Below are 13,745 nucleotides of genomic sequence, written 5' to 3'. Positions count from 1 at the left end.
GAGTTTTGTGAATCATAGTGTTTAAAATTATTATTAGTGAATTAATGAATTGATCAGACAAAGTAGAAATGGAGAAAAAGAGGGCCAATCCCGGGCCGATGATGACTACTGGTGGCGTATGAGTCAAATGTGATGACTACGTCTGTACTCTGAGGTCCGTCAAGAAGGTAACTGATCCATTCCTTCTGTTTCGAATGATCCTGTATGTCAGGAATATAGAATGAAGTATTTTTGGTCTTCGTGTTCATGTATTTTCATCTTATATTTATAATTGGATCAATAAGAGACTCAATCAATAGTTGTATAAAGATGAGTAAAGTGTTCATACTTTATTATTGTCCAATTATAAAAATAAGTTGTTAGATAAGAAATATTAACACTATTAATATATATCGAAATTGGTAAAGTCCAAAGAGAACTCTTGCGTACCTGTTAGCTCTTTGACTAATGATGATATAGACAGTATGAATTATAGACCATATTCAAGTTCTGGGTCAGTGGCAAGTTCAAAATTGTTCATTTTCTTAATAGAAAATGAAAGAAATGGACTCCAAGTTAATGAATGTATAAGTGACTAACTAAAAGAAAACTCAAAAGCAAGGATCAATATGCAGAAGGTCTCATTTTTGTTGTCATCTGTTCTGCTCTGTACCCCTCAGAATGGAAACACGGAGGCTGAGTGAAGGGGTTTGCCTTGTTCACAAGCTGAGGTTGCGTCTCTGTGTTAGGAGCCTGGAGACCACTGTGAGTAACAGTCAAAGTTCTTGTCCTGTCTTGGGTGGTTTGTTTATAGGTTTTCACTGCACTATCAAAAAATATGAAATATAACCAAATCAGGCCATGTGTAGCCCAGGGATAAATAAGAAATGAATATGAAGTGTTATAAGTGATGGATGCATAGATGAAGAACATATCCAACATTATTTATTTGTATATATTAAAAAATATTTTGTGAGGCAAGAAAACCTGTGATATACATTGAAAATACTGACACAAGGAGGAAATAAGTGGTCTAAGGTTGTTACTTCTTTGGAAAAGAATGAGATAGATGGTGATAAATAATAATTGATGACATAATTCATTTGTGTCAGTGGCAGGACTGATGCTGTTTTTTTATGTAAGAGAAAATAAAATAAATGTTATCCCAGATCACCTATATCACTGACTAAATGGAAGACAATGCAAAGGCCAATGCAGACAGCGTCTCAGTCTTTCCCACCATCTCCTGTGCTCTGTACTCCTTAGGATGAACACGCTTCAGCGGATTTTACCTTCTGTGGATGGTCAGAAGATCTGTGGCTTCATCAGTGTGTTATATGGTCTATGGAGACCAATGCGAGTAATAGTCAAAGTTATTTTCTTGTTTTCAGTGTTTTCTCTTAAAAGCCATTCCTGATATTATTAAGAAGCGTTATGTATAATCATTGAAAGTATACTTTGGCCCAGTTGTAAAAATGGGATTAATACAAAGCATTATATTGATTAATGCATATATACAACATTAAGGTTAATTAATGAAAGAGATATATTGCTGGAATAGTTATATAGACAGACATTAGAGATCTTCAAAAGCTAATAATTATATAGACAAAACTTAAGAGCTTACTCTTAAGTTTTTGTGACTCTCAGGTAATTATTTTATTATTGTTAGTGAACTGATCAGTCAATCAATAAAAACATGTATACACAAATTGAGAAGATGAGGGCCAAGTCTGAACCATGATGATAGCTGCTGACTTATGAGTAATGACCCATGATGACTACTGAGTGTCTGGAGCTCTTAGGTCCCATATAATAGAAATCCAGTCTATTATGTAGAATCGCCTTTATATAGGAAAATCCTATAGGTAGATGTTAGTGGTATCAAGGATTGTGTGCTTCTAATTTTATGGTTCATGGATTATGATTAATATTAATATAAATGAATCAATGGAAGTATCAATAAACAAATATTTAAATGATTAAAGAAGAAGAGAGTGAGGCATGTTCTAATTGTGAACATATATGGCAAGGATAGAAGTGCTATTAATATAATTTGGAATGGATAATAAATGGACCAATAGTTTTAACTCTGGCTAAGAGTCACGTAGCCATCGACAACTAATAATCAGTGTTAATGCTCTGGGTCAATTGTAAGTTCAATATTTGTTTTATTAAGAGAAAAATAAGCAAATACTACCATAAGTTAAAGAATCCCAAATGACTGAGTAAATGAAAGATGAAATGCAAAGACTAGTGGTTAGAAAGTATCAAATTTTATTTTCCACTCTTCCTTGTACTCCGCAGGACAGGCATTCTGCCTCGGCCACCAGCTCTAGGCTGTCTCGGGAGCACAGAGACAAACGTGAGTAATAGTCCAAGCTCTTTTCTTGGTTTGGGGCGTTTAAGAGTGGTCAATGTGTTATTAAGAAGTAGGAAATATAATTAAAGGAGGCTAACCATGGTCCCACAGTGAACATGGGATTGATGTAACGCATCATGTTGAGTAATCCATGTTTGAAACAATGAGGTCAGTTCAAGAAACATGTAATTTCTGTGGGAAATGATCTATGGATAGAAAATAGGGACATCATAGCTCCTGTTCTGTTTTCTTTTCCTGATTCATGTACACTTATTTATTATGAGTAGTGAATTAATGAATAAATGAATTGACAAAGTATTCCTATAAATGAAGACAAAGGCACATAATTGCAGTCCAGTGATGATGACTGGTGTGGGTCAAGGATTGTGAATAATATGTACCAGAAAGTGTAAGGTGCAATATAAGAGAAATTAGTCTATTGCTCCATTGGAAATGATCCTATAGACAGCAGTTTAAGATAGCCAATTATCCTGTTCTTGTGCTTTTGTGGTTCATGGATAACGATTATATAATTATAAGTGAATTACTGCATGAAGAGCTCAAGCTGTAGTAGTAAGTGAATAAAAATATGGCCATGCCTGGACCAGCTGTGACATATGAATGAAATAAGTCTCAGTACTAATTTATTTCTGAGGAGTTGGGAATCATGCTTTTTTTTTTAATCTCTCAGAATGAGGAACATGTAGACAGATGTATGAATTGTCAATGTTTATGCTCTGAGTTATCTTTGGTTACTGGTTTTTTGTTTTATTACTAAATAGGAAAGTCATTTATGTAATTAAATAAAAGCCTAAGCACTATTTAAATTAAAGAGGGACAGTGATAAAAATTTGTTCTATAATAAGCTATTGTGCTCTCTAAATTTCATTACCAAGTTACATTGTCCGTTATCACTTTGATAATGAGAAGCTGCACACGTGTTACTGTTACCCGTGTCATTGTCTTGGGTGTGTGCAAAGACACTGATTTTATCTTCACAGTGAGTGAATGAATACATTAATAATAATCAGCTGAAAGAGACAAAACATCGGACTGTAATGAGCATGTCTTGAAATAATGGTGATGATTTAGCCAGTTCCTGAGATCGTGTTATTCTTTAAGACAAAAATGATGAGAATATGCTACGCACCAAGGATTAGGATGAGTCTAATTAGTACAACTGTGGAATTACATTATTTTTAATATTATCCCCAAACACTGAGATTCATTAATAAATAAATAAATCAGGGATGTGCCCCTTTTCAGTAAAGGTCATATAGACAAAGAATAATAATATTCATTGTTTTTGCTCTGGGACAATGGTGAGGTCAAATTTGTTTATTAAGAGAAATAGAAATAAATAATTTCATGACTTAATCAATACCTAATTATAAATAGCTAAGTAAATCAAGGGGAAAACGTGAATTAATGGAGAGAATTTCGCATATTCCACCCCTCTTTTGCAGGAAATACTCTTGCATATTTTATGTCACATTTTTTAAAGATGTAAAAGAAGCCATATTCATTTTTCCTCCCCGCCCCACCGTCTGCTTTCAGCTCCACAGAATGGACACAGTCAAGCTGATAATTATTCTGTAATGATGAAAACCTTTGTGGTTCAGTGTGAGTAATGATCCAAGTTTTTGTCATTGTTGGGGTGGTCTCTTTAGGGTAATCAGTGTATGATTAAAAAGGACGGAATATAATCGACAAAGACTGATGATCAGATTGCATGATAAATCAAGGTTCACGATGAATTCAATTTAGCAGAACAGAAAGTCTTTCTCAAAAGGAGCCCTGTGCTCCTAGCTCTGTGGGTAAGAGCCATGCAGTGAGATGTCTGTGACTCTCGTAGTTCTCAGTGTTGGGTGGTCCTTTAAAGGTGTTCTGAATATATTAAAATGGATAACTGAAGACATTACTAAATAAAATGGAGATCCATTCATGAGCCAGAGATACGAATGTGGCATAAATCATTATTTATGATTTATTTCTGTGTTGCTTGCCTCATGTTCACTAAATTAAAACCTAAACCTAAGTCTTCTCATTTGTTACCATTCTTTTCACATTGCACAGGGTGGATGGACTCCCGCGGCCTAAATTATTCTCCAGTCGTGAAATCTTTACCTGTCCCTCCGAGTAAGGAGAATGGCATGCAGTGTAAGTGATGAAGTCCTTGGTTTGGGTTGTTAGTTCACCGTGTTTCCACTGTGTCATTGACGATAATTAAACTTTAAAAGGCCATGAACAGGCCCACGATAATGAGAATGGGTTATGAACCACAATTAATCCAATTTACCAGAAATGAAGTACAAGAAAAAAAACTTAGCTTCTATATTAATTTTCAAAAGTTTAATGCCGCATTGTATGTTTGGCATATTGATAATTTAAACATTCCTCTCTTGAGAAAGTTCTGGCTGTTACTCATTTAGGGAATCAGTATTCTAGTTGTTGAATAGGATATTGGGTTTATTGTGGTTCATTGTAATATCTAAAAATTTTTCGAATTAAATTCAAAAGAACCGTGCATGGATCTATGATGGGTACGGAATGGAATGCATCTGAATAGAAACTGTGATCACATTTGCAAACTGAGGTCCATTGCACAAAGAAGACTGAGTACAGAACTTTTGTGGGAATCATTTCAGGAAAGTTCAAGAACCTAGTTCTAGAGCTTGAGGGGGTTCACAGATATTGATTTTATATTATTAGTGATAAATGAATGGATCAATAAACAAATATATTCATGAGTACAGAAAAAGATTAAGGCCGGGCGCGGTGGCTCACGCCTGTAATCCTAGCACTCTGGGAGGCCAAGGCGGGTGGATCGCTTGAGGTCAGGAGTTCGAGACCAGCCTGAGCAAGAGCGAGACCCCGTCTCTACTAAAAATAGAAAGAAATTATCTGGACAACTAAAAATATATATAGAAAAAATTAGCCGGGCATGGTGGCGCATGCCTGTAGTCCCAGCTACTGGGGAGGCTGAGGCAGGAGGATCGCTTGAGCCCAAGAGTTTGAGGTTGCTGTGAGCTAGGCTGACGCCACTGTACTCTAACCTGGGCAACAGAGTGAGACTCTGTCTTAAAAAAAAAAGAACAGAAAAGAAAAAGATTAAAACATGGATCAGTTTTGTGGGTATGTTATAAAGCAAGGAATATGATTAATCAGTTCTGAAATGTATTGGTCCATTCAGGGGAAAAAAACTAGATTAAAGTTGCTACCACTTTGTGTAAGAAGCAGCTACATAGTGGTATTTAAAAGTTAATGTTCTGCTCTTAGTTTGCTGTGGGTTCCTAGATGTTTGATTTATTAAGACAAGAATTAAACAAAATAAGTAAGTGGTGAATTAAATGAATGGGTGCAAAGTAGGAAACAGTGATGAAGATATTTTATTCTTTTTTATGTCTGCTTTGTACTCCCACAGAATGGATGTACCTTGGCTGTTTTAATCATTATTTAGGGACGAGGATCTTAACTGTCACCCACGTGGCCAAGGAGAGTCTGGATCAGGGTAAGCAATAGATTGTGTTTTTATTCTTGAGTTGGGCTTTTTGTTACAGATGACAACCATTTATTATTCTAAATAAATAACTGCATGCAATCATAAAATCAAAGTCTATTCCTGGACCAATGCTGAGAATGTGTCTTGACAAGTGTAATGTTTAATTCATTTTACAAAACTGAAATCCATTAAAAAAGTTTAGATTGTTACCTCTTAGATTAAGGAGGTAATAGACAGATTCTAGTATTAATCAAAGATCTTGTTCTTGGGTTGGTTTTGGTTCTCTTGGGTTTTATTTTCTTAATTATTATTTTATTGAAAGTAATAAATAGCTAAACAAGTAAAAAGCAAATATGCCAGTAAAATTACAATGGCCACTCATGAGCAATCTTGAGATGATGTCATAGACCCAGGATTGATTTAATTTGGGTCAACTATATTACCCCTCCGTTTAGAGAGCCCATAGGACGACTTTAGTGACAAGTCAATTTTCCCCCCCTTGTTTAGCAGTAGATTCATTGTTGTTGACTTCATTTTTGAAAATGAATAACTGTCTAAGTTAATAAACAAGAAAAAATCCATGTGTAAAGAAAATTAAAATGCCCAAGAATATTCAAATGGAAAAATTTCATGAAGCAAGAATTATGATAAACCTAGTTCTGTTTCTCTCAAATCCATTTATTTGAAAAGAGTTAGTTTGCCTCCTCTGTGTATAATGAGGTCAGAGACAGATGTTAAATTATTCAGTGTTTTTGTTCTTATATTTTGGAGGGTTCATAGAATTGATTATAATTACCATTGTCATTTTTATTATTTGCTAAATCAATCTATGAAACAGTACAATAGAATTAGGAAAATCATGGATCACTGATTAAAATGTGCTCCGAAACAAGGATTATAATTATTACAGTTCAGCCCCCTGACATCTATGAAATAAAACTATAATCTTTTATATCTTTCTTACAATAGTATATTATTCTGCATGTACTATTGAAATATTTTGGACATTTTTGATTGCTACTTACCTAAATTTTTTTTTGTTTTGCTATCTTAGTCATAAATTCTAGTGAATTAATTTATTTGGAGGTGGTGGTAGGAGGCCCCTGTACCCCTTCTGTTTTATTTTCTGGCACTTGAAATCTAAAGAGTGCTAAAATAATCAATGGTAAGGTATTAATTTCAGCTCAACAGGTATTGCCCTTCATCCTCATTGGGCCCTGCATTGGGCATAGTGTTTATGTATGAATTCAGTCTAGTTCCAGTTGTCATGTAGCTCTGTGGGATTAGCTGGAGACCTACTTATAAATGTAACAATTCAACGTAAGGGGGCAGGTAGATGGGCTTTCCAGACGCACAGAGGGTGTGTGCTCAGCTCAGTCTTAAGTTTCAGGTGCTTCGTGGAAGAGGTGCCTCCTGAGCGAGGGCCAGAGCCACTAAGCTGCAGGCTTCCCGAAGGCGGGGACTGCTCTTCTTGCTCAGTGCTCTGCCTGGAGCCTGGCACATGGAGCACCTATGTTAGTAATGAACATTTGTTGAGTGAGGAGGGGAATAAATGATGAATACCAGAATGAATGAGTGAAGCAATGCGTTAGTGAATGAATGAGTAAATGAAGTGATGAAAATGTGAAGGAGGACAGAATGAAGGAATGGATCAACAGTGAGGTGATGAGTGACTAAGCCAATGGCTAGTGAATAAATGCACGGTGGCTTAGTGAGCAGATGAGTCTGTGCATCAGTGAAATGTCAAAAAGTGAATGAGTGAGGCCAGGTGCAGTGGCTCACACCTGGAATCCTAGCACTCTGGGGGGCTGAGGTGGGAGGATAGCTTGAGGTTAGGAGTTCATGACTAGCCTGAGCAAAAGCAAGACCCCATCTCTACTAAAAGTAGAAAAAATTAGCCGGGTGTGGTGGTGAACACCTGTAGTCCCAGCTACTTGGGAGGCTGAGGTAGGAGGATTGCTTGAGCCCAGGAGTTTGAGGTTGCAGTGAGCTACAATAACGCCACTGCACTCTACCTGGGCCGAAAGAGTAAGATTCTGCCTAAAACAAAAAGCAAATGTGTGAGTGACGAAAGACTAAGTCAGTGAGTGAATGGTTGACTAATAGTTCAATGAGTCGAAAAATGAAAGATGAGTGCGTAAAAAAATAAGTGAACCGATGAGTCAGCGAATTCCTGAATCGCTTTATGATTTAATGGATAAAGGGAAGTTAATTAGGGATGAGGAAATAGATGAATCAGTGAGTCAACGTATAAATCAATCAGTGAGTGAAGTGAGTGAGTCAATGAGTAACCAAAGGAATGGATTAACATGTCAAGGAATGAGTGAATGAATAAATGAAAAAGCCAATGAAAGAGGAAAAAGAATAATAGTATATAAGTAGGTTGATGAAATAATAATTTATTGAGTGAACAGGCAAATGGATGAATATATTATAGCTGATGATAAAAAGAATGAATTAGTAAACGAGTCAATGAATGACTGTGTAATCAAGGAATAAATTAACTGCTCTGTGAATGAATGATTGAATAAGTGAATGAGCCAATAAACTTGTAAACGAGTCAGTGGATTCATGCGTGCGGCAATGAATGAATGAACTCATTGGACCCTGGACCCTTCCCCTGACCGTTCCCAAGAGAGGAGCTGTGCCCTGACTTCACACCCCAGTATAAATAGCTCAGTTGGAGCACCCTTCCTTCCCCCTGGGCATTTGTTACGTGTCATCACTAAAATGTTGTGCCTTGAGGGCCAGGAACTGGGTCAAATTCTTCTGTGTATTCCTAGCGCCTGCCCAGCCTTGAGCCCAGTAGGCGCCCAGTGAAATGCAGCTGAATGAATGAACGAATAACTAAAAATACATGTGCTTTTGTGGAACCAGGATGGCCTGTCTCAGAGCGGCTGGGGAGGCGTTCTTTGGGGAAGTGTGCTATGTGTCACGTGGTCCGTGGCATCCTCCTACGCAAGTCCAGGTTCTCCCTTGAGTCCAGCCTCCTGTGTCCGGTGCCAGATGGTGAGTCAGAATACTGGCAGTCCTGCCTGCCTGGACGTCGGCCCATCCTTGGGCAATGTTGGCTTGGCACAGTGGAATGGAAGCCCTGGGCCTTCCCGAAAGCTGCCCTTTCCTCTGCCAAGACAGGAGATTGAAAATAACTCAGTCTTGTTTTTGTGCCTCCAGTGAGTGGGCCCACTCCTTGCCTTCCCAAGCAAACCAAATTCCTTCTTCTTGTAGCTGTAGGACTTAGGGTTAGATGTGAAGCACCTCTTGACCTTCAGCTTCACCGATGAGATGAGGACAGTGATACCCACCTGACTTGGTGGTTGTATTGTTTAATAAGAGCTGCTTATAAGGCCCTGAAGTGACATAATAACAGGTCATGTTCATAGTAAGGTACCTGGGAGGAAAAAGATGTGTCACAAATGTTATATGCTAATTCTCCCCATCCCCACCCGAAGTAGTTGTATTTGATGATTTCAACTGGATTGACTTAAAATTTCTCAAATGGATGTGATGCTCAAATTCTCTTGTTCCAGAAGACTGGGGAGTTTAGCTAAAGTCATGGGAAGCATGCCAGTTTGGATGGGATGGGCCGATCTGGACCATGCATCTTCAAGATGGCATAATGTACCCTTCTACCAGGGGACAGATGACAAAAAAAGTGAGTTGGCAACACCTTCACTCTATGTGGGGCACCTGTCTGAGACTTCCCGTTCATCTGTGTCTCTATTTGCCACTCCCTCCCTTCCATCAACAAATACAAATTCAACACTGGCTCCATGCCTGACACTGACCACGCCTCTTCCTCTCTTGTCTTGCCGGCTCCTGACCCGGATTCCACTTCTCACTCCCGGCCTCACATCTCCTTGGCCTTGGTGGTTGGTGCTCTGGCGTCTGGCGTGGAACACGGCCTTCTCCTTCTTGAGGATTTGATTTGGGCTCAAATGATTGGCCTTCCTACTTCAGACCAAATCAGGTAGACTCCCTTTTCTTAATTTTGGGCATCTGGGACCCTAATGTTGACTGTCCTTGGCTGGCCATTCCACATCTGGGCAGCTCCGGCCCCTTGGAAGAGGTGTTCAGACCGTGCAGTGGCAGGTGGTACCGCTGCATGCCACGGCCGGGCAGCTAGGTCAGCACAATTGCTTGGCAGGTGTGTGCAGACAGAGGAGACCGGAGTTAGGTCTCCACTCTTCCCTTGGGCAAAGGAGCCATAACAACAGCTAACAATCAATTTTAGTTTTCTGGTCCTTCCCACTAGTTACACAGCCTTGTGCTGGGCCTCACACACATGTCACCCCCTCTCACATTTTCACAGCCCCTTGCTCTCTCCCTCCCTTCCTGCATCCCTCTGTGCAGATCTGCCCTTTATTTATTTCTCTTCCACACCCACGACAGCTCCCATATTGCATTGTCAATTATCAGCTGCCAACTTTTCCCAAATGGCTATGAACTTCTCGATGACAGGATCTTCTTTCTCTGCCCTTGTAGCCTACCAGAAGACCTACGCGTCGGAAAATGTTAGGTGAGTTAACCAAAACTACTAGGCCCTTTCTTGTGCCAGAGCCTGGGTACAAATAGCCAGAAATAGTACAGATACTACTCTGCCCAGTAGAGCTCCAAGTCTTGAGTGAGGGGTGCATTTTAAGGAAATACTCATGACACACGTATTCTGCCTTCACTGTTCAGTCCCCACCAAAGCCCCCAGCCCACCCCTTTAGTATCTCCCATGAACCCACAGGTCCCCTTTGCTCACCTCCACCACCGCCACACCCGGCCGGGTTTGGCCCTCATCTTGGTCTCTCTGGCCCGGACTCCAGTCTTCTCATTAGAGCCAGTGTGGCACGTCTGGGGTGCATGCCCAAGAGTCCCCTGCTCCTCGGAGCCTGCTCATGGCTCCCCTAAGCCCCAGGATGAAGTCCAAGCTCTTCATGGCTTGGCTTCCAGCCACACCTCCTGCCCCACACTCCCTGTCCTCGTGAGCCATCACAGACCCTCTGCGAGCCTTCGTGCGTGGGTCTCTCTATGCCTTTGCACAAGCTTCTGCTCCAGCCCTGCTCTCCGTGGCCTCCTTCCCTGAGCTGGGGTTACTTGCTCCACACTTGGAACTGTTGCATGGCCATGAACTTGACTTTGGTTCAGAAGTATTTCCTGCAGCTTGGTCATGATCTGTTGGGGTGTCTGCCTCCCCAGCCAGCCCTTCTGCTCCCTGGCCGGCGTTCTCAGTCTTGGGGTCCTCAGATCCCACTGTCTAGTCCAGAGTCTGGTGCAGAGGGCTGGCCAGGGAGAATGCTGTGGGTGAAGGAGAGAGTGACCATGCAAAGGAATGACTATAAGGCCGTGCTGGGGCTAAGCACATCCCTGGCAGAGAATGGGGGTCCCTAGTGTGGAGGTACAGCACCTCCTCATTGCTGAGGCCTGACCTCCTCCTCCCGCCAACCCCACATTGCCTTCCGCCTGGGACTCATTAGGAGATATGTAGCCTTAATCCTTGAAATTGCCTGGGATGGAGCGTGTTTTCACTCAGGGTATGGATGTGGGGATTTTATTCCTTTCTTAAATAAATCTCACTCCCCCAGGAAGTTTGGACAGGATGTGGGCAATCGGATGGGACGAGGGTTTGAAACTGAACATTTTGCAAAAGGCCCCTTTCAAAATTTGAAACCCCGTGGCCCTCGGCCAGAGCCGAGTCTGGCTTGTGCGAGCCGTTGGGGCCTCCTCTCCAAGAAGGGAAGGGAAGATTGAAAACAAACCTTCAGCAGTCACTGCATAGGCTGACGGTTTGCAAGACAGAATTCCGCGGTTTGGTTTTGCTTCTCTGATGAAACTTGAGCGAGCTCAGTCACCCCCATTAGCTGTTCTTTCAGGCTTTTGGCCGAAGCCCCCAACCCTCCTGCGGCCAGGAGGGAGTTAGAATTGGTCCTGAAGTCAATGGGACAAGTGTGGGGGCCCCAGAGGGGACTGGAGCCCTGGTCCAGGCCAGGAGGAAAGGATGCCAGAGGCTCACCGTTCCCACGGGGACACTGGGAGCTGCAGGCGGATGGGCCCTGCCACTGGGTTAGAGGAAAGTTCAGTTCTGTTGTGCCTGTTGTGCACCAGGCTGAGCCAGGAGTTCCCATTTCATCCTGGCAATGTCCCTAGGTGGGTGACGTCAGTTCCTCATTGTGCAGACAGGGAAACTGAGGCTTGGGAGGGGCCATGCTATGCCCCAGTTCCCTCCAGGGCTGCATTCTGGACCCAGGCAGCTCTCCCTCCATGTCCAGGGGTCTTTGAAGCCATCCTGGCTCCTTGGTGGGCACTCGCCACGCAGAGCAATGACCGAGGATCACAGATGGGGCAGGCTGGGGGCTGGAAAACAAAGGCTTGGACAGCTCTTCAGACAAATTCTGTGTCGGTGCCCTTATGCCTGGCTGTCTCCCTGCCCCTGCGGTCCTCAGTGAGTGGACAGGACAGGAAGATTCGTGATCTCTTGGTCTCTCTTGACTTCTTTTTTCTTTTCTCTGCCAGGACAGATGCCAGTCTTTGCCTTTGGAGAAGTCACCAGAACAACCCTCTAAGTTTTGTTCCCCTCCTCTGTAAAAGGGAAGTGAATTTTATTTGTTTACTCTGTAAAAGTCTCGATGCGTGGTGTGGGCCGTGTGTTAATCCTGGGCAAGGGGCCCTTGGTGTGGCTCCCACCCCGTGGAGTGTGTGCGTGGCCTGCCAGGCCGAGACCGCGCTGGGTGCACATGAGCTTCGGACTCTGAGCACAAGCAGGTGTCTCGTGTCCCTGGGCCCTCTCACATCCTCTCCTGCGGTCGGAGTGGGCCACGCTGGCCTTGCTGCCCCCACATGTTCCCTCCTCCTGCTTCCTGGGCCCAAAGGGGACCTCAGTGTCCTTTGGGGACCTTCATAAAGGGAGGTGATTCCTCCTCTGGAGCCTTGACTGCCCATCTCAGCCCAGCCTCAGTTTCCCCATATGTACAAAGGGTGCAGGGACGATGACACGCATCCCTACCCTTCATCACCTTGGCCACCCGAGAGAGAAGAGATGTCTCTCCCCTGGACTCTGCCCCTGCCTCGCCCCAGCCCGTCCTCCCAGGCCTCACTTGTAGTTTTGGGGCCAGCTGGTGATATTTTCTTTTCCCTTGGATCCGAGGCTTCTCCTACCGCCATATGTTTTCTCAACATGACATAACAAAAGACATCCCTGCTCCCTCGGCAGGGGCCAGACCTCGTCCCTGGCAGATGTTCCTGGTATCAGCAGCAGCGGTGACCCAGGTCAGCCCCCTGCCAGCCGGCAGGGACGAAGGCTGGCCTGGGCACATGTGCCCCTGCTGTGCCTCTCTCTCCCCAGCTGTCCCCTCACTCCTGCTGCCCCATGTGCCGCCGGGGTCCTGGCTTCATTTATTGACAGATCCTCCTGTGGGTTTCTCCGGGGAACCCCGGGCCAGAGTTCAGACTTCTTAGAGGGCTGCTTGACTGACTCTGCCCCCGAGGTTCCCTGGCGCCTCCCTGCAACGCGGGCCCTGCCCCTCCCACTCGTGCCCAGCCTTGCGCTGTCCCTCCCCCACCAACAACCCCTCCACCCTGCAGGTCACAGATCCAAATACTCGACACCCCGCCAACCATGCGCCCACACTCTTGGCCCCGCTGTTTGTTCAGCTGGGGGGTGGGCATCAGACCCGGAGAAGCCGCATTTGAAGTGTGGGGAGGTTCCCAAGGGTCACAGCATTCCCTCCAAAGCCAGGGAAGGTGCCCTCTGGGCCGATGCCTTCAGGTTACAGCCCCCGGCCTCTCTCCTTGCTGTCCTTCCCCGGGGACTGCGGCTGTGTGGCCCGGGCTTGGCTGTGCGCTGTGAAGAGAAGGCAGAGGAAGGTGTGACAGGATTGGGGTTGACGAGAAGATGAGGCCTCTTGGGCCAGCGAG

At 43.4% G+C, this 13,745-nt stretch overlaps 2 long non-coding RNA genes, 1 other non-coding gene and 1 pseudogene across 4 annotated transcripts; all 4 read left to right on the top strand.

The window, feature by feature from the left end:
• The first annotated feature begins 91 nt into the window (after window positions 1-91).
• LOC123631316 lies at window positions 92-160 on the top strand (annotated as a pseudogene).
• Window positions 161-732: 572 nt separating this feature from the next.
• LOC123623181 lies at window positions 733-2,336 on the top strand. Of its 2 annotated transcripts, none has more exons than XR_006729819.1 (3): window positions 733-744; window positions 1,246-1,339; window positions 2,287-2,336. It is a non-coding gene; the product is annotated as an uncharacterized LOC123623181 (long non-coding RNA). The 2 variants fall into 2 exon arrangements; XR_006729822.1 differs by having other exon boundaries at window positions 1,246-1,351; window positions 2,287-2,301.
• LOC123630850 lies at window positions 1,714-1,790 on the top strand. The gene has a single exon (XR_006732791.1). It is a non-coding gene; the product is annotated as a small nucleolar RNA SNORD113/SNORD114 family (small nucleolar RNA).
• Window positions 2,337-3,903: 1,567 nt separating the features above from the next.
• Window positions 3,904-5,826, top strand: LOC123623147. The gene is made up of 3 exons (XR_006729813.1): window positions 3,904-3,964; window positions 4,418-4,501; window positions 5,766-5,826. It is a non-coding gene; the product is annotated as an uncharacterized LOC123623147 (long non-coding RNA).
• The last annotated feature ends 7,919 nt before the right edge of the window (window positions 5,827-13,745 follow it).

Source organism: Lemur catta, chromosome 1 (genome assembly GCF_020740605.2).
Source record: "Lemur catta isolate mLemCat1 chromosome 1, mLemCat1.pri, whole genome shotgun sequence".
Classification (NCBI taxonomy): domain Eukaryota; kingdom Metazoa; phylum Chordata; class Mammalia; order Primates; family Lemuridae; genus Lemur; species Lemur catta.
This window is presented reverse-complemented; position numbering and strand designations above follow the sequence as displayed.